At 41.0% G+C, this 20,847-nt stretch overlaps 1 long non-coding RNA gene across 1 annotated transcript; it reads right to left on the reverse strand.

Moving 5' to 3' along the window:
• Window positions 1-9,309: 9,309 nt before the first annotated feature.
• Window positions 9,310-10,423, reverse strand: LOC144062473 (uncharacterized). Its single transcript, XR_013296404.1, has 2 exons — window positions 10,259-10,423; window positions 9,310-9,451 (listed from the first exon to the last, which is right to left on the reverse strand). It is a non-coding gene; the product is annotated as an uncharacterized LOC144062473 (long non-coding RNA).
• Window positions 10,424-20,847: the final 10,424 nt, after the last annotated feature.

A 20,847-nucleotide genomic window follows, 5' to 3' on the forward strand; every position in this document is an offset into this window, starting at 1 on the left:
ATAAACAAGGAACAAGACACACCTTTCATTCATTTTTACTTAGGAAAACTAGCATTTCCAAAGTTTTTGGCTTTAAACGGTTTCTTTTTTTAGATAGGATTTCTCCTGCTTTTGAAAATAGTCTTTCGCAAGGGACGGATGAGGCCGGGGTACAGAGAAAGGTTATTGCTAGTTTGTAGCAGTTTGGGTAAACATGTTTGTGCAGCTCCTGAAGAGGTTAAATTTATGTGTCCTCTTTTGCGTGTTCCAAAAATATGAAGACAGATTTTTAATGTAAGAAAAAACACCTTTGCAAAGATGATTTATTAAAACAGAGATCTCCGGACATCGGCGCAACCCTGAACATCACGTAGGAGGTGGAATTTTCAGAGTGCCCATTGTGCCCCCTCCCTTGCGGAAGAGGGCTACTTATAGTATCGAGCTTGGAAAGTGAAACGCCTTTTTAAAACACGTTATACAACAGATTTGCAGCTGTGCCGGTCTCCAGACAAAATACATTCTCCGGGTACTTTTTCTCAAAACAATATCTCACAAACAAGATGAATCAGATTTAGAGTGGCCGTGAGCGATGATGCCAACAGAGTCAGTGTGTGTGGGTGTGTGTGTGTGTGTGTTCGAGGCAGATTCTTTTCTCACGAACAGAATGTGTGTGTGCAACACTGAAAAGGAATTTTAGACTAATCAAAGTGTATGGTTTAGGTTAAGGTCAACACTATTTCACCTACTTTACACATCTATAAAACATTTCAACATGGTTAATATATGAAATACAGAATTAAAATGTTAATAATATCTAACACTCCCAGTAGTCCAGGGGGTTTGACATCCTGCTTATGTTGGGTTCCCCCAGGTAAGTGTGGACCTCCACAGTCGCATCTGCGGTCTCACTCTGGGTCCTCCTCTGCATGACTGTATGGTCCAATCGCCGCCACAGTTTGTCACCTAAGACACAACAAACAGACTAACAGCCAACAGGCAGTTCTGGCTGCCCATCGTAGAGATGGGAGCAAAAGAATGCCTTATCCCACAATAATGCACTGCCGCTCATTTCCTATTGCTTAATTAACACCATTAGAATGTATCGACTATTTTTTATTTTTCTCGAGAAGAAGAAAAAGGAAAAAAAAATAGAATGTATCGAATATTACCTTGCTCCACAGGCTGTTGATGAAGATGATGGGTTGGAGGAGGAGGAGGAGGAAGATGCCCTGTGCCGGGTCACTGTCGCACATTCAGCTGTGAGCCTCCTCTCAGCCTCTTGTGCTTTATTGGGGCTAAAGAGTGTTCTCTTGGTACCCAAGTTCTTTAGAACAAAGTTTACACTTCACCTTTTGAAATATCAGCAAGTAGAAGAAAGACATTAAAACGAGGGATACACTGTGTTGTCACAATAATTTACAATATATATTCACACTGGTTATTATAATTTGTACCTTTTTAGGAGAGATCTGCTCAAAATGATCCCAGACAGGGGATGTTCTCTTCTTTTTCGTTGTGGACTGGACGGTGCGTCCATTGCAAAACGAATCCGATTGAATTGAGGTTTGAAGATGCGAGTTGTGTCAGTGTGTCAGTGTCACCTGTGAGCTCATTGTCGTCTCGGTGCGCCATTTTATTTCGAATCACCCACGAAACTATGTGTTGGCGATGACGTAGGAAGCCCGTCTAGTGAGGCTTCGGACGTAGCAACGCGCGTTCTGAGGCTTCGGGCGTGGCCACAAGCGTTCCGAGGCTTCGTGCGTGGCCACAAGCGTAATCGACACATGCCTCGATGCGCGCTTTGCAGATTTTTTTCCCGTTTTTTTCGGCACACGCATCGGCGCCTCGGCACAGTAGGGCACATCACTAGTTGACACAGTGTTAGTGTATCACTTAATAGCGACATCTGTTGGATTTAAAAAAGCATTGCAGGCAACTTCAATAAAGACTGTGGAGACAGACGTGGTTAATTTACACATTTTTATTAAGAAACATCAGCTTCTTTAGCATGTTTGGCCCGAGGCGATTTTGTCTCTTTGAGACAATTTCTCCTGCTTTGGAGAAAACCCTTTCACACGGTACCGACGATGACGGAGTACATAAACATTTCATCGCAAGTTTGTAAAGATTCGGGTAATTCAGTCTTTGAGTTTGCCAGTACTGCAATGGATCCTGTGTTCGTTGTGTGTTGTTCTCTGAAAGATAACGCTGCACTTCAATGATGGCATCAGTGGTGACGTTTGTATTTGCTCGGTTTTCCAAAACCTCAGCATCCAGCTGTTGCCACAGGTCGTCATCTAAGAACAAAAATATAATACATCTGCGTTAGTAATTAATTCCAAATCATATGATATGACTTGCAAAAACATGACAGCACAAATAAACAGAATTAACAATTCCATGACATGCCTGGCCTGGGTGCAGGTAGTACATGTTGTGTAGAAGGTCCAGGCTGTGCTTCTTCTGGGGGGGTTTGGCTGGGCTCAGGGCTCCTCATTTCCGCAGCACACTCTGCTTTTAAACGTTTCACTGCTTCATTGGCTCTTGATGAACTCAGAAAGCCAACTGTCTTGTAACTGGGGTCCAGCAGTGTTGCAAGTGTCATTACACTGAGAGACTCCAGGTGGCACAAATGATCCACAACTCTTCTATTTAGGTTCTCCACAAGTCGAATCGCTGTGTCTGTGGTCACATTTAAGGCATTCCGCTGCAGTTAGCAGTGCAGCATTTTCAGCATCGGAATGACCTTTGATCCGGAGACTCTTTTATTCTTCTGACAGCTCCACTGTCGCATGATTGAAGGGAGCAAGCACACGGATTGTTTCCTCTATGATATTGAAGTCCTCTGCAGTCAATGGAGCAGCATCATTTCTTACAGAGGCCAGAGCTACCACCACTGGCTCCTTTTGCTCTGTAAGTCGTTCCAATATGTGATATGTGCTGTTCCATCTAGTTGGTACCTCATTTATTCATTTCAACACTGGTCTTCCCATCTGTTGCTGAACTTGAGCTAGCTTTTCTTTAGCTGTGGTGCTCGTTCTGAAGAATGTTACAATTTGCCTTGTTTTATTGTAGATATCTGAGAGTGTTTCTATTTGGTCACATGACTTTCTCACTGTTAGGTTAAGTGAATGTACAATGCAAATAGAATGCCTCATTTGCAGCTTTCTGGCACATGCAATCATATTTGCAGCAGCATCAGTGACCAGACATCTAACTTTTCCCGCTAAAGTCCACTCCTCCATTAGGTTTTTTTTCACCTGGGCCATATTTTCAGCAGTATGGTGCTGAGGAAAGTGCTGGACTCCCAAAACTGAAGTACGCAGTACATGGTTCTCAGTGTCAATGTAGTAACAAGTTACAGCCAGGTATGCCTCCATGTTAATGGATGTCCACATATCAGCTGTCAAACTCACTGCAACGGCACTCTGCAGTTCTTCTTTGACCTTCTCCTTTTGCTCCTCATATTTCTGGCTAACCATGTTCTTGATAGCCTAATATTGAAAACACAAGTAGAGTAGATGAATGAATGAAAGTACATAAAATATGTTGAATCACTTAGCGAACATGTATAACATCCATTTATTCTTTCCTTTCACATACCTTTCTGGTTGGCAGAACATATGAGGGCTCAAGCAGCTGGAGCAGGTCTCGGAACCCCTCGCCTTCCACAATGCTGAGCGGCTGACAGTCTTTAATGATCCACCGCTTGCTTTCTGGAAGCACCAGAGTTCATCACAGGAGAATTGACTGGTGTTTCCGTTTCGTCCTTCTCATGCCGTGCACGATAATGCCTCAGCATTGAAGACGTGCTCCTGTTAATGTAAGACATCTCCTGGGAGCAGATCCTACATTTCACCTAAAATACAAATAAATGTTACTTGATGTAAAAATAATTTAAATGTCTTTCAGACAGAAATTGGAATACAGATCATTTGAATGAAAACGGATCAAAAGTAGAAACAGGAACAGTAAAGTCACTCACCTTATTCTCCGTAATAAGATCAAAATGACCCCATACGGGAGAAAACTTTCGCTTTCTTTTTGATCCATGTTCTCAGTAGATGATGCCATATCAAAAACCAACGAAACACAAACCACAACGCAAAGCTCAAACCAAAGTATTCTCTCCATACAACAAAACCCACAAACGACGACACATTTGCTTGTTTATAAACACAATTTGGCGCTTTGCAGCCAAGCGATACAAGAACTGTATCGGTCACGTGATTTTTCTTAAAGGGATACGCGCGCCAACACGGGGTTTCCCCTCTGTGTGCGCGATACACGCGCCGGTGCTTCCGTGTCATTTGACCCATCACTAGACTTGGGGAGCATTAGCTCTTTCCATTTCTTTTAGCGTAGTTTTGAGGTACGGTGTTTGTGTTGTGTCAGTTGCGTGTTCTCCTATGTCCACCCGGTTGTGCCCACATTTCCATCCCTCCCCTCCTCCATGCACGCGTAGCATCAATTACGTGCCACCCGGCATGTAACAGGCACAAAGTTTTACCCAAAGTCTGAAAAGATTAGTAGAAAATACTCATTTTAGAGACTGAAGAACAATGAACAACACCAATATAAAAATTATGTGCTGGTGAGAATAACAGTAATAACATTCACATCCATGACGGGAAGTGAGCGTCTTGGCTGGTGAGCAGTGTTGGGAATAACGGTGTTTAAACTAACAGCGTTAAGTAACTTCGTTTTTATTTTTCATAAACTGACTAATCTAACTAATTATTCTCCCCGTATATGAAACACCGTTATCGTTATTGTATGTGAAATGTATTGCGTTAAATTCATTTATTAGTTTCAAGGCTCGAAGTAAGCTGCAAGACGTGCATCCGTGTGTTGCTCTGAAATGTCAATTGCGCACAGTTAGAGACACTGTTGTTGCGGACATCGTCACAATAAGTGTCTTGACAGCTCAAATGTATAGAGACTTTTATTTTGGAGGTGCCACGGGAAGCGTGTCATGGCGTGACGGACGTGTCTTCCTTTTGGACTTAGCTCGCCTGGAAGTCATTCGTGAGTGACAATCAAAATAACAGTAGAGATTTACAGAAAAACAGCCGCCATGAGGAACGATTTGTTGACTATTCTGTTCCACCAAGAACCATTAACATCGCAACTCCATAAGCAAGCACCATTACAGCGATCAAGAAAATATACCGGTGTTAGGTAAGTGAAGGGTGTGGTTATTAATCCATACTTTTGCGTGTCCAATAAACCAACTGGTGAGATGAGAAATGAACAGAGTTTCCTGCGCAGGATAATTCTTAGAGGAGATCTCCTGTTACACCATTGAATCAAACTCCGACAGCTTTTGATCAACAATGCACCCCCTTCTTTCGAAGGGCCAGCCTTTTATTACAATTCAGTCTCCAAGCAGAATATCTCTCCCTTCATGAATGAGCAAATGTGTTATACAGTTGAAGGACATGTCAAACAATAGAACTCTTAGTGCAGTTGCAGCTGTATTCGTCTCTAGCCAAAATATGTATATTTTCAAGGCACTTTTCGTATTCTTCTCCATAACAAAATCTCACTTACAATTTGACCCAAAAGCACCAATGACCGTGACTAATGGAAAAGCAAAGCAAGTTCTGTTCAAGACCACAATGTACGTGTACAAATAAAAACAAGAAATTCTGGACCAATCAGTGTATAGCAAAATCAAGGGCTAAAATATGTTTTCGCACAAAGTGATGAGAAGGAACTTTTTTAGACAAAACATGGTCCCAGCTTTAAACCCAGAGCATACGAGGTCAACATCATGTGCCCTGCTCAGGACACAAGACACTTTGACAAACTTAAAATGAAGAATTAAAATGTTCATGATCAGTAACAATAATTGATATATGAAAATAGGTATTAAAATGTTATAATATCCTTCATAAGTCATAGCGACACCGGTGTTAGGTAAGTCATAGCGACTTGCTCGCCTAGTTTAATTAATAGTGCCAACAATTGTGTTTCTCTTATTTCACGAGTGGTTAACACATGAAAAGTGTTTAAAGAAATATCCAGTCTTGGCAAATCACACTGACGGAGGCTGATGGAGTTTTGAGGTCTGTCGGGAGCATCAAACTACCAGTAATTAAAGTGAGAAACGTTGGGCAGTTGTGAATGATGCACGCCTAGAGTTGGGCAGTTTTCTGACGTAAATCAATCAACATGTCTTTAAATGTGTAGAATTTTATAAACTGAAGATAATCACCATAATCTCTTGATTGAAATTTGTTGGAAATGGCAGGATTCTTACCATTTGCGGGTTCATGCCGTTGATTAATAAACATACATGAGATCAGTGAATTCAGGCATTTCCTTCACATTTATTCACGACAGGAGATGAGATGAGCCTCCTTGTATGGAGGTAAATATGGTGCAAAACTAACTTGTAAAAAAAGTCTAAATTTGTATCTGTAAAAGTCGTGATTTGTACCTGTAAAAAAATGTGTACATGTAAAAAAAAAAATGTGTATGTGTAAAAAAAATTTGTATCTGTAAAAACAAATTTGTACCTGTAAAAGTCATGATTTGTACCTGTACAAAAAATTTTTGGTACCTGTACTGAAAGTGTAAATTTGTATCTGGAAAAGTTGTGATTTGTACTTGTAGAAATGACAACTTGTAGTCAAAGAAGTCGCCACTAGGAGTCACAAGTGTTTTTTCTGCTGTTTTCCGGTGACGTGAGTTTTGCACCAAATATCCCGCTACGAATAGAGCAAAACTGGGCTCTGGAGGATTTGGGCGGGCTAAAGCTCAACCTCATTGGTTGAGCGAACGACAGTGGGTTGAACTCAAATGACGCCCATGCACAAACAGAGTAGCCACCGGCCCACACCAGTTTACGTGTCATTTTGGAAGAAGAGGACGTCCCAGCGTGAAAATTTCAACATGGTTTAATAAACAAACACCGTGTGGAACAGCTTAAACGTTGGTTGACATGCAGAGCACTCCAAGTGGGCAGAAAGAAATGAAGGTATTATTTAATTACTTTATTAAGTGTAATCTTTGCGTGTTTAAAATAATTGAACTGAGATCTCATGAAGAAGTTTTCCTTCCAAGGATTTATTAAGAGCTCTTAAGACACAAAAGAAAGCTTACATTTGAAAGCAATGTCCAGCCCCAAGTGTGTACCAAATAGAAAACACCCACTCTTTTTATACATGAAAAATGTTCCTCTCCCCCTCTCAGGCTGGACAAAGGGTTAGTAATTATAATAAGCAGACATGTGATATACCGACATGTTTACTCCAGCTCCCCTACCAGCCCAGAAATGTGATGTAGACAGGTTTTGATCTTGGACCTTCAGTTTTTACGACATAATGAGTAATGGCATGAGAACTTGACTCCCTTTAAAACATACACATTCTTATCTTCATGAGAACTTGACTCCCTTTAAAACATACACATTCTTATCTCAAGAGCTGGAAGGGAGTAAAAGAGTTCCAATATATTTCACAACAACATTATCACAGTGTTATTCCTTTAACTACACAGTTATATGGCATCTATATACTTATAAGTAAATTCATAAACAGTAAAAATATAAATTGAAAATGTTAAATGTCAACAGAAAGAAGTTTTAGTATGTAGGTAAGATTTATTGTACGAACATAGCTCGTAATCCGGTGCTAGCTAGCTAGCTCATCTCATGTTGTTGTCACGAAAACTGAACATATTGATGTCACGATTTTTATTTCATGATTTGAAGCCTACCAGTGTAAACATACGACCAATAGCTTGTACCTGTAAAAAAATAATAATCTAAAAAAAATACCTCATAAACAGCTGCTTAGTGCTTAGATGTGAAAATTACTATAGAGCTTGTTAAATGATGATATAATTTGTCATCTATTGCGTGTTCCAAAAATTGGAGATGAGACTTCTTTGTGACAAAGACTCCTTGCAAGGATGATTTATTACAGAGAATCTCCGGTCACACACACTGAACATCACGTAAGGAATGGAATTCCAGCGTGCGCGTGCCCCCTCCCTTGTGAAAGACAGCTCTTTATAGAATCGAGTTTGAAAGTAAATGCCTTTTCTCCTCCCATCATGAATAAGTAAAACAGATTGGTTCTCACACAATATGTTACATAACAGAATTTTAGTACACAGTTCGCACCTGTGTTCCCTTTGTAGACAAAATATACTCTTCCGTGTACCAGCGCGTACTTTTCCCAAAACAGAATCTCAGTCAACAGATTGAACATGACATACAGCGTGTGTGTGTTCTCTCTCAAAGCAGAATATGTTCTCACGCAGGACACTTAGAATAAATTTTAGACAAAAACAAGGTACCAGATAGGTTAAAGACAAGTTATACTGAGTTTAACATTATTACACCTGCTCTACACATCTATAACTAAATTCAACATGGTTAAAATATGAAATAAAGAATTAAAAATGTTAATAATGTATAACAAGCTACAGAACCCTATTGAATGTTTTACAAGATAACCTAAACCTAATCCCAAAAGTGGACAGTACTCAGCTACTTGTATTTGACTAACATTATATTCATGTATCTGTACTCTGTCATAATAAAATGAAAACAAAAAGTTTTTACTGCGAGTGGATCTTTAAGCCGCTATAGGTATTTTAACCTCAACCCTTTCTTTATCCTCTGTATTTAATCATTTTATTTTAAATATTACAATTTCTTGATAAATGTCAGTATTTTTGTAATGTATGCTTTGCAAACAGTTACAAAAAAAAAGAAAGGCTCTTACACCTTTAAACATACACATTTGCTTTCAACACTGAAGCCAAATTAAAATAATGCAAATGGGAATGTTTATGAACAATGGTCTGTGTCTATCCGTATTACCACTATTTCTGTTATTAAGATGTGACAAAATCTTTGGGGGGTTTTCTGGCTAACAAGATAAAGCTAAACGTTTAACTGATTACGTATAATGTCAGTGGCTGTGTTTTGATAATGACCCAGCTAGGAAGCTATGATGATTTTTTCATTGTATGAATATGCTGACCCAACCATTCTGTTTGCACAGATTCCAGCATGCAGTCAATCAAAGCTACTTCTTGATCCATCTCTAGACGGTGGCACATGGTGTGACATCAAACATGCTTCAAAGTGGCTGTGAAGTCCAACAAATGAGAATCCTTGATACACTGGTTACTGTTCTGAGAGAATTTCACTGCAATCACCTTTGGGAAAGTGAAAAAATTATGCTTTCTAAATGTCTTACAATTTTGAGTTTGAAATGTTAAAGGAGTACAATTTAATCCATATTGAGAGTTATTTGAAATAGTCAGATCAAATAACAACATGTATCATTCAATGAACAAGATTGTGCATCATTTGAAATGTTTTATTTGATGTCCAGAAGAGCCGTTTCTGCATCCCCAGTTGTCATCTCCTGTCTCTTGGCTGCTTGCTGATGGAGTGGGTCATCCTTTTCACTGATGCTTCAGCAGTGTCTGCAGCAGTTGTCTCCACCTTTTGAGCAATATTTTGAAACTTATGAGATTCTCATTTAATTAAAAATAAATAAACTAACATTTGACCTAGTTACTTTTGTTAAAGTAGCTAAGTGACAGTGACACTGCTCACATCTTAGTGATACAGATAAACTAGCATTTCAAAAGCATAATAGCCAATATTTAAATAAGAGTAATGTTACATTGGAAAATTTAACTCAAGTAGAAATTAAAAGCGCAGAAAAAATACTTGCACAAATATTTGAGTACTGTGAGTGATGAGTAAACGAAGAGTGTAAGAGCCTTTCTTTTTTTGTAACTGTTTGCAAAGCATACATTGCAAAAATACTGACATTTATCAAGAAATTGTAATATTTAAAATAAAATGATTAAATACAGAGGATAAAGGGTTGAGGTTAAATACCTAAAGCGGCTTAAAGATCCACTCGCAGTAAAAACGTTTTGTTTTCATTTTATTATGACAGTAAGAGTAAAATACTTGAATATAATGTTAGTCAAATAAAAGTAGCTGAGTACTGTCCACTTTTGGTTATAGGTTTAGGTTATCTTGTAAAACATTCAATAGGGTTCTGTAGCTCTATAGTAATTTTCACATCTAAGCACTAAGCAGTTGTTTATGAGGTATTTTTTTTAGATTATTATTTTTTTACAGGTACAAGCTATTGGTCGTATGTTTACACTGGTAGGCTTCAAATCATGAAATAAAAATCGTGACTTCAATGTGTTCAGTTTTCGTGACAACAACATGAGATGAGCTAGCTAGCTAGCACCGGATTACGAGCTATGTTCGTACAATAAATCTTACCTTCATACTAAAACTTATTTCTTTCTCCCCACTTGGAGTGCTCTGCATGTCAACCAACGTTTAAGCTGTTCCACACGGTGTTTGTATATTAAACCATGTTGAAATTTTCACGCTGGGACGTCCTCTTCTTCCAAAATGACGCATAAACTGGTGTGGGCCGGTGGCTACTCTGTTTGTGCATGGGCGTCATTTGAGTGCAACCCACTGTTGTTCGCTCAACCAATGAGGTTGAGCTTTAGCCCGCCCAAATCCTCCAGAGCCCACCCTCTTCTTTACGAGTACAAATCAGACTCTTTGTGTGAGATCGAGGGATTCTCACTCATTCGCGCCGACAGAACTGAGGCGTCGGGAAAAAGCAGAGGTGGGGGCGTCTGCATTTACATTAACGACAACTGGTGTCGGAATTACGCGGTGCGGCAGATCACCTGCACCCCCGACGTGGAGCTTCTCTGCCTAAGTCTGAGGCCGGGCTACCTGCCGAGGGAGTTTGGAAACATTTTCCTCTGCGCCGTGTACGTTCTGCCTAGCGGGAACGCCGCCAGCGCCGCCGCCTTCATCTCCGACTGCGTTCAACAACAACTGCGACGGTGCACGGAGGCCCCGGTTTTCATCTAAGGGGACCTCAACCACTGCAAATTGGAGCTGTCTCTCCAGGGTTTTCATCAGTATGTAAAATGTGGAACAAGGGGACAAATGCTTTGGGAACGTGAAGAACGCATATGTGAGTAGACCCCCCCCCCCCTCCAACTCAGACCACAATATAATTCACCTCATCCCAACCTACAAAACAGCTCTCAAACGCAGCAAACCACAGAGAAAGACTGTTAAAATCTGGTCTCAAGACAGCATTGAGACCCTTAAAGGATGTTTCCTATGCACGTAGTGGAATACCTTTGATGGGCTGGATATGGATACTGCTGCTGTGACTGTAACTGACTATATTCAATTCTATGTGGACAACATCATACCAACAAAGGAAATAACTGTTTACCCCAACAACAAACCGTACATTACTAAGGAGGTTAAAGACTGTATTAACCGCAAAAAAAGGGCATTTAAGAACCAGGACAGAACCCAGCTCAAACTGGTTCAAAAAGAACTCGAACACATGCTTAAAGAAGCAAAAAGGAAGCACAAAGAGACTATAGAACAACACTTGCTGCTAACAACTCTAAGAAAATGTGGGACACCATGAGGAGGATCACCAACTTGACTCCTGCTTAAAAAGGTCTCAGCACCCTAAATGACCTCCAGAAGGCAAGGGAGCTGAATGACTTTTATTTAAGATTCGAAACCCAGGACTTCTCCTCTGAATGTGGGGAGGGCCTGAGGTCCATTTCAGTGAATGAGCAGGACTCAAGGCTGGTGATTCATCCCCATGATGTCCAATCTGCTTTTAGGTCTGTCTGCACAAAATAGGCCTCAGGACGGGATGGGATATCTGCCTTTCTGCTAAAATCCTGTGCAGAGGAGTTCACAGCGGCATGGCAGCCCATCTTCCAGAGATCTGTGGACTCACACTCCATTCCCAGTCTCTGGAAAAAATCAGTAATCACCCCGGTTCCTAAAAAACAATGTCCTGTGGTCAATAATGACTTCAGGCCTGTGGCTCTAACTTCCATTGTTATGAAGTGTTTCGAGAGGCTGATGGTGACTCGGCTCAGGGGGGAGGTGGATGCACACTTAGACTCCCTTCAGTTTGCCTACAAGCGGGGTCGCGGCACTGACGAAGCTATCAACAGCATCACACATCTGGTCAGCAAACATCTGGACGTCCCTAAAGCTTATGCACGTGTATTGTTCGTTGACTTTAGCTCAGCGTTCAACACAATGCAGCCACACCTGCTTTTGGGTAAACTGAAGGAGATGAATGTGAACGCGTACATCTCGAGGTGGTATCACTCCTTCCTGACACAGCGCACACAGCAAGTCAGAGTCAACAGCTCCCTCTCGGAACCCAGATTGATAAGCACAGGCGCCCCACAGGGCTGCGTCAGCTCCCCGGTCCTCTTCACATTGTACACAAATGATTGTGTGACATCACACCCTGAGAACTTTATCATTAAGTTCTCTGATGACACAGCTATCGTCAGCTTGCTGCAGGCCGGCGGTAGCCCACTGGACTATTTCTCAGAAATAGAGAAATTTGTCCAGTGATGTGACCAGAATCATCTTGTGCTCAATGTGGGGAGACAGAGGAGGTGATATTTGATCCAAAAACTGTTGGTGACCACAGGCCAGTCGTCATAAAAGGCAATCACATCAGCCAGGCGGCTTCATACAGGTATCTGGGGGTCCACATCGACAACACACTCAGCTGGAGGGTACACGTTGGAAGTCTCTGCTCCAAACTCCAACAGCGTCTCTATTTCTTTTTTTTCAGGAGAGCTCAGTATTGTTCATTCGATTTGACATCATCATTGCTCTCTTTTTTTTAATTTATTTTTTTAAAAACAAATAAATTAAAAAAAATTAATAAATGTTTTTTTTTAAATATATATACATATATACACACATATATATATATATATATATATATATATATATATATATATATATATATTTTTGTATGTGGGTGAGTATGTGTATGCGCGTGTGTGTGTGTGTGCGTGCGTGCGTGCGAGCGTGTGTATTCATCAGTTCACCTAAAGCCCATTAAAAAAAATCCCATAGTAATAATATAATAATAAATTGCCAAATGCAGAAACATCAATGTAAGTTATCACGATGTAGTGGCTCTCGCTAACAGACAGAATTAAGTAACCAGAATTAGGTTAAAAAATTCTATATACGTAGACCATGTTTCTATAAATTTTGATATTTGGTTTTTATTTGAGGCAGATATTTTTTCCATTAAAATGTGATTTATGAGGAGGTTAGACCATTGGTCGATATTCAGAGTTTGTTTATTTTTCCAGTTAACAAGAATTGTTTTTTTAGCGATAGTAAGGGCTACAAGTGTAGATTGAAATTGTTTATGTGGTAAGTCAGTTGTTGTTAGGTCACCTAGCAAACACAAGTTTGGAGATAAAGGTATCCTACAGTCCAAAATAGCGGAAAGTTTTTCTAAGACTTTAGTCCAGAAATACATAACCGGAGTACATAACCATAAAGCATGAACATAAGTGTCTGTAGTGTTTTGTAAGCATTGGAGACAAATGTCGGAGTCTGAGAGTCCCATTTTCTTCATCATATATTGAGTAATGTATGTTCTGTGAATAATTTTATATTGGATAAGTTGTAAATTTGTGTGTTTTGTCATTTTAAATGCGTTTTCACAAACTTGAATCCAAAAGTCAGGTTCCGGTGCTATAGACAAGTCTGTCTCCCATTTTGAGATGGGTAAAGACATTTTATCAGTATATGAAAGTAACTTATATATTTTTGAAAGTTTTTTTGTTGTTGTCGGAGAAAGCTTGTTAATATATTTAGCTAAAACAGGCGGTTGGAGCGTACCCCGAAGTGTTGGAATTTTTTTCTTTATCATATTTTTAACTTGTAGATAATGTAAAAAAATTTCCGTTTTTTATATTGTTGTATTGTATTTTTGGAGCAAGGATGTATATGATATAAACATATTATTTGAGAAGAGATGGTGGAGATGTGTAATTCCTTTCTGCTCCCACACAGCTAAATGAAATGGTTGGTTGTTAAGTTGAAAGTCGGGGTTATGCCATAGGGGAGAAAGTCCACAGGGCTCCACTTGGGCTTTTGTCAATTCTAGTGCCTTCCACCAGGCAGTCACGGTGGCGGAAATCATTGGGTTTTTAAAACAATTATGACGCTTAATCGATGTTGTAATAAAGAGTAGATCTCGAAGTCTGAGGTTATTACAATCCTTCTGTTCTAGTTCCAACCAACAGTTAGTGTCTCTGTTGGGTTGTGCCCATAGAACGATATATTGTAGCTGGTTAGCTATATAGTAGTACATAAAATTTGGTGCCTCTAGACCACCTTTGGATTTACTTTTCTGAAGAGTAGATAGACTAATCTTTGCTTTTTTTTTATTCCAGTAAAATTTTGTTACGGCTGAGTCCAACAACTGGAACCATTTAGCCGTAGGTTTAAATGGAATCATTGAGAAAAAATAGTTTATTTTGGGTAAAACTTTCATTTTAATGGTGGCTATTCGTCCTATTAGAGAAATAGGAAGATTATTCCAGCGCTCCAAGTCACTATAAATGTTATCCAGAAGTGGAGAAAAGTTTAAATGAATTAAATCAGTTAATTTAGGTGAGATTTATATGCCTAAGTATTTTAAATTACCTATAGGAAATGAGTAGTGTGGGTCCTGGCTTGCAGGGTTCGATGAATTTTCTGTAATAGGTAGAAGTGTTGATTTTGTCCAGTTAATAGAATAATCTGATACCTGTGAGAATTTAGTTATTAAATTAAATACTTCCCCTAGCGAAGTAGCCGGCTTTTCTAAATAAAGTAAGATGTCATCGGCATATAGATTAATTTTATGTTCTGTTACCCCAGAGTGAATTCCTTGAATCCTTCTTTCCTGGCGTATGGCTAATGCAAGTGGCTCAATAAATATTGCAAATAATAAAGGGGATAGTGGGCATCCCTGTCTTGTGCCTCTCTGTAAAGTAAAGCTCTGAGATATAATCCCATTAGTAGTAACTGTAGCTTTTTGAGAATCATATAATACTGATACCCAGTGGATAAATGATTTCCCAAAGCCAAATTTATTTAAAACAGCAAAGAGGAAGGACCAGTTAACTTTGTCGAAAGCTTTTTCTGCATCCAATGATATAATAACTGCCTTTTTATCATGCCGCTGTGACATGCTAATAAGGTTAAAGAGTCTCCTAATATTATTAGTAGAGTGCCGATCTTTAATAAAGCCTGTTTGGTTTGGTCTGTTTTAGTTTAATTGCTGCTGTATTCATGTGTGGGCGTATGTAACCCTTAGTTTTAATTTCTGTTACTACTCTTAAGAATAGTGGAGCAAGCATTAACCAGAAGTGCTTAAAAAATATAGCCGGATAACCATCCGGGCCAGGTGCTTTGCCATTAGGCATACTACCTAGAGCACTGTACAACTCGTTTATAGTAAGTGGCGCATCTAACATGTCTTTATATTCAGTAATTAACTGAGGTATATTTAAGCTACTGAGGAATGCCTCAATATGCTCAGGGTTAGGCTTGTTAGTTTCTAAGTATAGGTTACGATAATAGTTATAAAAAATGTGATTAATTTCTTCTGGTGATTGTGTGCATTCACCAGTTGTCCCTTTAATAGCCGTTATAAGAGACTTTTCCCGATTGCGTTGAAGTTGGTTTGCAAGAAATTTACCTGATTTGTTATTATATTCAAAGTTGTTATATCTCAATTGTTGTATTATAAATTCTGTCTTTTTAGTTAGCATATCGTCTAACTGTATTTTTGTATTTTGTAAGTCAGTCCATATTTGGTTATTTGGGTTTATTGCGTACTCATCCGTCAGTTGTTTAATTTTATCTTCCAAGTCTTTTTCTGATTTTTGATCCTGTTTCTTTTTATAAGATGAATATGATATAATTTTACCTCTAATTACTGCTTTCCCAGTTTCCCAGAGAAGAGATGGCGATAGGTCTGGAGAGTCATTCATTTCCAAGAAGTCTGCCCATTCTTTTCTTATAATTTTGTCAAACTCTGCGTCCTTTAGCAGTGAGATGTTAAACTGCCATGTCGGTGGTGGTTTAAAGGTGTAATCAACTTGTAGGGAAAGGGAGACTGGTGCATGGTCGCTAATAATAATAGGATGTATTTTTGTAACAATTTTATCAGCAATAGAATTATTTGTAAGAAAATAATCAATTCTTGAAAAAGACCGGTGCACAGCGGAAAAGAAGGTAAATTCCTTCTTATTTGGGTTTTTAAGTCTCCAGCTGTCGATGAGGCCAAAGTCATCCATATATTCCCCTATTACTTTAGTAGATTGTAATCGTCTACATGTTGTATTATTAGAACGGTCAATTAATGGATTTAAGACTGTGTTAAAGTCTCCTCCAATAATAATAGTAGAGTTCGCTGCTAAATCAAACAGCTGAGAGAAAAATTCATGGAAAAAGGCCGGATCATCATTATTAGGGGCATATAAATTACCAAGTGTATATATTTTATTAAATATAGTCACCTGAATAATAATGTATCGGCCCTCTGGGTCTGTTATTGTATTATTTAAAGTAAAGAGTAAATTCTTATGTATGAGTATACAGACTCCTCTTTGTCTACTGTTATAAGGGGCAGAGTACGCTTGGCTAAAATTCTTATCAATAAGTAATTTTTCTTCAGATTTTTGTAGGTGAGTTTCTTGTAGGAGGCAAATATCTGATTTTAATTTTAAGAGATGGTCTAAAGTTTTTATTCTTTTTGCTTCTGAGCGAGCGCCACAAACATTCCAGGAAACCAGAACTAATTTATGCATACAAACAATATAGACTCAGTCCTGTGTATATATCTGCATAGGCCATTTGTCAGTATTAGTATGTTATAGGATAGAATCAAAGTGGTTAGGTGGTTTATGTAATTTGTGTAAAATATGAGGTAACGAGTAAGTAAATATAACAGTGAAAAAACAGGTAGGGATGTAAAAGTAAAGGAAGTTAACGGGGGATTAAACATAAAACTACACCAATAACTGGTAACCTAAGCAAGATTTTTTGTTTAAATATACTTTAGATATAGTTATGTATTTAATAATATATTTATAATATCGCCTAAACATAATGAGTATTCATATTTAAGGTTTTAGAACCACATATACAGTATATGTATACTTCTAATGATCAAACAAAGTTTAGTTCCACCAATGCCATTTAGAACAGCCAGGGAGTGGAGTTGGGGTTCCGGAATAGTTGGCCATCGATGTATAGTTTATCGACGGCCATCGCAGTCCGTTTACCCTCCTGCCTATTTTGTTTCATTATAGGAAACAGTACCTTTCGCCGCTCATTAATCTCTCGGGAATTGGTCGTTCATTCCAAATGAGGTCCCTTTAAGCTCCCGTCCTTTACTTTTAACAAATTCTTTCTGTTTAAAATGCTCAAACTTGGCGATAATAGGACGGGGTCTGTTGCCCCTAGGGGCTCCAAGCCGATGTACCCGGTGAAAAGAGATGTTATTTACCGACTCCTGAGGAATTTTTAACGACGTCGTCATAAATTTTTTTATCTCAACCTCTGGATTGTCAGAGGTATTCTCGGATATTCCTGAGAATATTAAATTCTCCTGCATGCTACGGGATTGAATATCCAGAACAGTTTCTTTTAGCGTTTTATTTTCCTTTTTAACGGTTTCTAACTCGGCTGAAACAGTCACGAGTGTAGAGTGTAACTCGGCATTGTCTCGTTGGAGATCACTTACTTGTTGGCTGAAGAATTCCATACTTACTTTTAATTCTTTGACGTCCTCGCTGATTAGGGAGAGGACCTCTAATTTTTTATTTATGGACTCCAGCATGCTGACCGAAACCTCCGTAGTGGCTAGGTTCTCCGTGTCCGTCGCTGAATCATTTTTCCTCTTTTTCGAAGGTTTTCTCGACGGAAGGATTCTCCATCGCGCAGCTGTAAAAATATGCGTCGATGAAGCGTTCGAGGTCCTCCACGTTGGGTGGTATTCCAAATCTGTCGGATGAAAAAGAAAGGGGGAAAAAAAAGAAAGGCAAGATATATGATGGTTAAATTTGGATTAGCAGGGCGCCGCCATGTTGGGGTTTCCCGGTCTCGCTGTAGGTCTCGCGATAGTCACAGCATCTCGTGCATGTGTCCAAGCTTCCATGCGTCCCCCTGAGCGTCTCTATTTCTTACGCAGACTTAGGGTCTATGGAGTGGAGCAGAGGATCATGCTGTTGTTCTACCGGGCTGCATTGGAAAGTATCATCAGATACGGCATTGCGGCCTGGTACGGCAACCTGACTGTGCAGTCAAGGTCACAGATTGCCGGTCTGGTGCGGACTGCCATGAAGATCATGGGGGTCAGGAATCATCCTTCCCTACAGATGCTTTATGAGCGGTCTGTCACCGGACTGGCACTGAAAATTGTTAATGACCCGACTCACATTCTACATCATGAGTTCCAGCTACTGCCTTCCGGCAGGAGATTCAGGGCCCCCAGAGCCAGGCTGAACCGCTACAATAACTCATTCCTGCCGACATCCATCAAACTGCTTAACTCTTTCACTGCCACTGACGTTTAAAGACGTCAAGTAAAAACCTACGCTTCACTGCCAATGACGTCAAAAGACGTCATCCAATGATTTTTTTTTTTTTTTTTGAAACGGGTAGAGGAAACCCTTCCGCATGTCTGGTGAAAGTTTCAAGTCTGTCTGTTGTGCCTAATGACTATTTTTGGCCCCTAGAGGGCAGCGATGACTCTCTTTTGACAAGATTGGGTGGGCGTCAGTAGAGGCGGAGCTAGAGCGTCGAGCAGGAGATGAGAATGGAAGACAAAGGAAAAATGGCGGCCGGTCGCGAGGAGCTCACACCCGAGACGTTTTTTTCAAAGACCAAAAGCATCGCTGAAAAAGCACATTGTTGACGACGATGATCATCATAGATGATGAAGATGAGGGTGACTCCGTGGTTGGAAAGCATTGACGCGGCAGTAGAAGACGTTAGATGGAGCTAGATGGAGGAGGGAACGGGCAATGGCGAGCGTTTGCAAGCAGCTCTACACTTACAAGACGAAAGGCATCGACCAACGCTAAAATAGTACATTGATGACGACGGTGATCATCCTCGATGATGATGAAGGTGAATCCGAGCTTGACGGCGAAATTGGAACCGCTGACGCGGCGGCTATGACGGTGTCGTAACGCGGAGCGCAACCGAACACGCACAGGCGGACGTTCGATCGGACGACGGAGAGTGCCCCGAGTCCAATGCATATTCATCGGAGGAGTGTGTACAGTCTGCTACTTGCTTTTTATTCCCCGGAAAAAAAGCCCGTCAAGAAAGTGTAACGTTTGCACGCAAAACGGACCAATGTGAAAGTGAAAGTAAACTGTTGTGCGAGTCCTGGCGTCTCCTTGCACGCAGGAGAGCGTTACAAAAGGAAAAACTGTATTTGAAACATCCACATAATTGTAAGTAGTACCACAGTTGCACACATTTGTAAATAGTTTGCGAAATTGTTTTGTCAAATTGTTACACTGTTGAATGGAAATAAACGTATTTTGCAATCAAAAAACACTTTTTCATTGTTGGTGAAAGCGTTTTACAGAAGTAAAGCACTATTTAGGTGTTTGTGGCATCATTCATGGACAAAAAGAAGTGTACAATTCACTAGAGTGCATGAAATAACATCGTTTCACAAAAAGCGCTTTTTCTCCGTTTTTTGTTTCAAAAGAGAGAATTTCGGTGAAAGTAACCATTTTCTATTGTTGATTACTGAAGAACGGAATAAGGTAGAAACAAACTTGAGAGTCCAATCTTTCATTTGGTAGTATGTGTGTTTCCATAGTCCAAACACAACATTTTCTGTGGACCTTGAAAGATCACTCAAAATGCTTAAATCGGCCGTTTCTGAAAACGTCTGGCAGTGAAAGAGTTAATAACATGCCTGAGGGGCGGGTGGATCGGAGCAGGGGGGGATATCATTTCCCTTTGCTCCGGTTCACCTGCCCCCAATTTTAATGCACCACACACACACACTTATGTATATACACTGGGTGGGGTCACACTCACGGTTTAGGGGTAGAGTTCGCCAGTCGGCGAGCTGGCGAACTTAGTAACAGGGTTAGTTTTTCACTTAGATCGTTGGGGTGACGACCGGGGCCTCTCCCCGCTGGGCCTGGGGTTCGGGGATGCCGCCCGTCCTCCGGTGCCCCCATCTCCCCTTCTGCCCCTGGTGTTCCGTCCCTCCGCGTGGTGGGGTGGGCGCGGGTGCCCTCTCCGCTCCGCTGCCCGGCCCCCTCTTCGGCGCGGATGCCTTATGTGCGGTGTGTCCCCGGGGTCTGGGGTCGGGGGCTGGGGGGCTGTCGGTTGGTGGGGGGTGGGGGCGGGGGCGGCTTGGTTGGTGGGGGGTGGTGGTGGGGGTACCGGGGTGGGGGGTGCTGGGGTGGGGAGGGTGTCTGGGGATTTGGGGACCTGGGGGCGGTTGGGGCTGGGTTGGGGTGGGTGGCGGGGGGGGTCGCGGGGGTTGTGGGCCGGTGGGGTGCCTGGTGGGCCTGCAGTGCCCCGTCCTGCTGCGTTGGGTTGGGGGCGCGGGCCGCGTTGGGGTGGGGGGCGCTCCTGCTCCGGGGTTTGCTCTCCGGCCGCGACCTGGGGGGCCCTGAGGTGTTGCGCTTGCTCTGTCCTGGCGGGGGTCGACGGCTCCCCTCTTTGGTGGAGATTTTCATGCATACTAGATCCACCACACCAGCATCTATCGAGACTCAGACACAATTTGTTTCTCCCTCAGGTCATTGATTCGGTGGAGGCTGGTGTCTGTGGATCTCACTCTGCTTCGTCTGTCCTTTCTACCTTTCCTCAGTTTCTCCTTTGGGCCCTTGAGGTTTCCCTGATTTGTTGGAGTTTGGATGTCTCTGGGGTTGGTGAAGGTTAGTGGCCCGGTGGGTGGTGTCTGGTCGGTGCTGGGCTTTGCTTTTCTTTCTTTT

The sequence above is a fragment of the Vanacampus margaritifer genome, chromosome 1 (assembly GCF_051991255.1).
Source record: "Vanacampus margaritifer isolate UIUO_Vmar chromosome 1, RoL_Vmar_1.0, whole genome shotgun sequence".
Classification (NCBI taxonomy): domain Eukaryota; kingdom Metazoa; phylum Chordata; class Actinopteri; order Syngnathiformes; family Syngnathidae; genus Vanacampus; species Vanacampus margaritifer.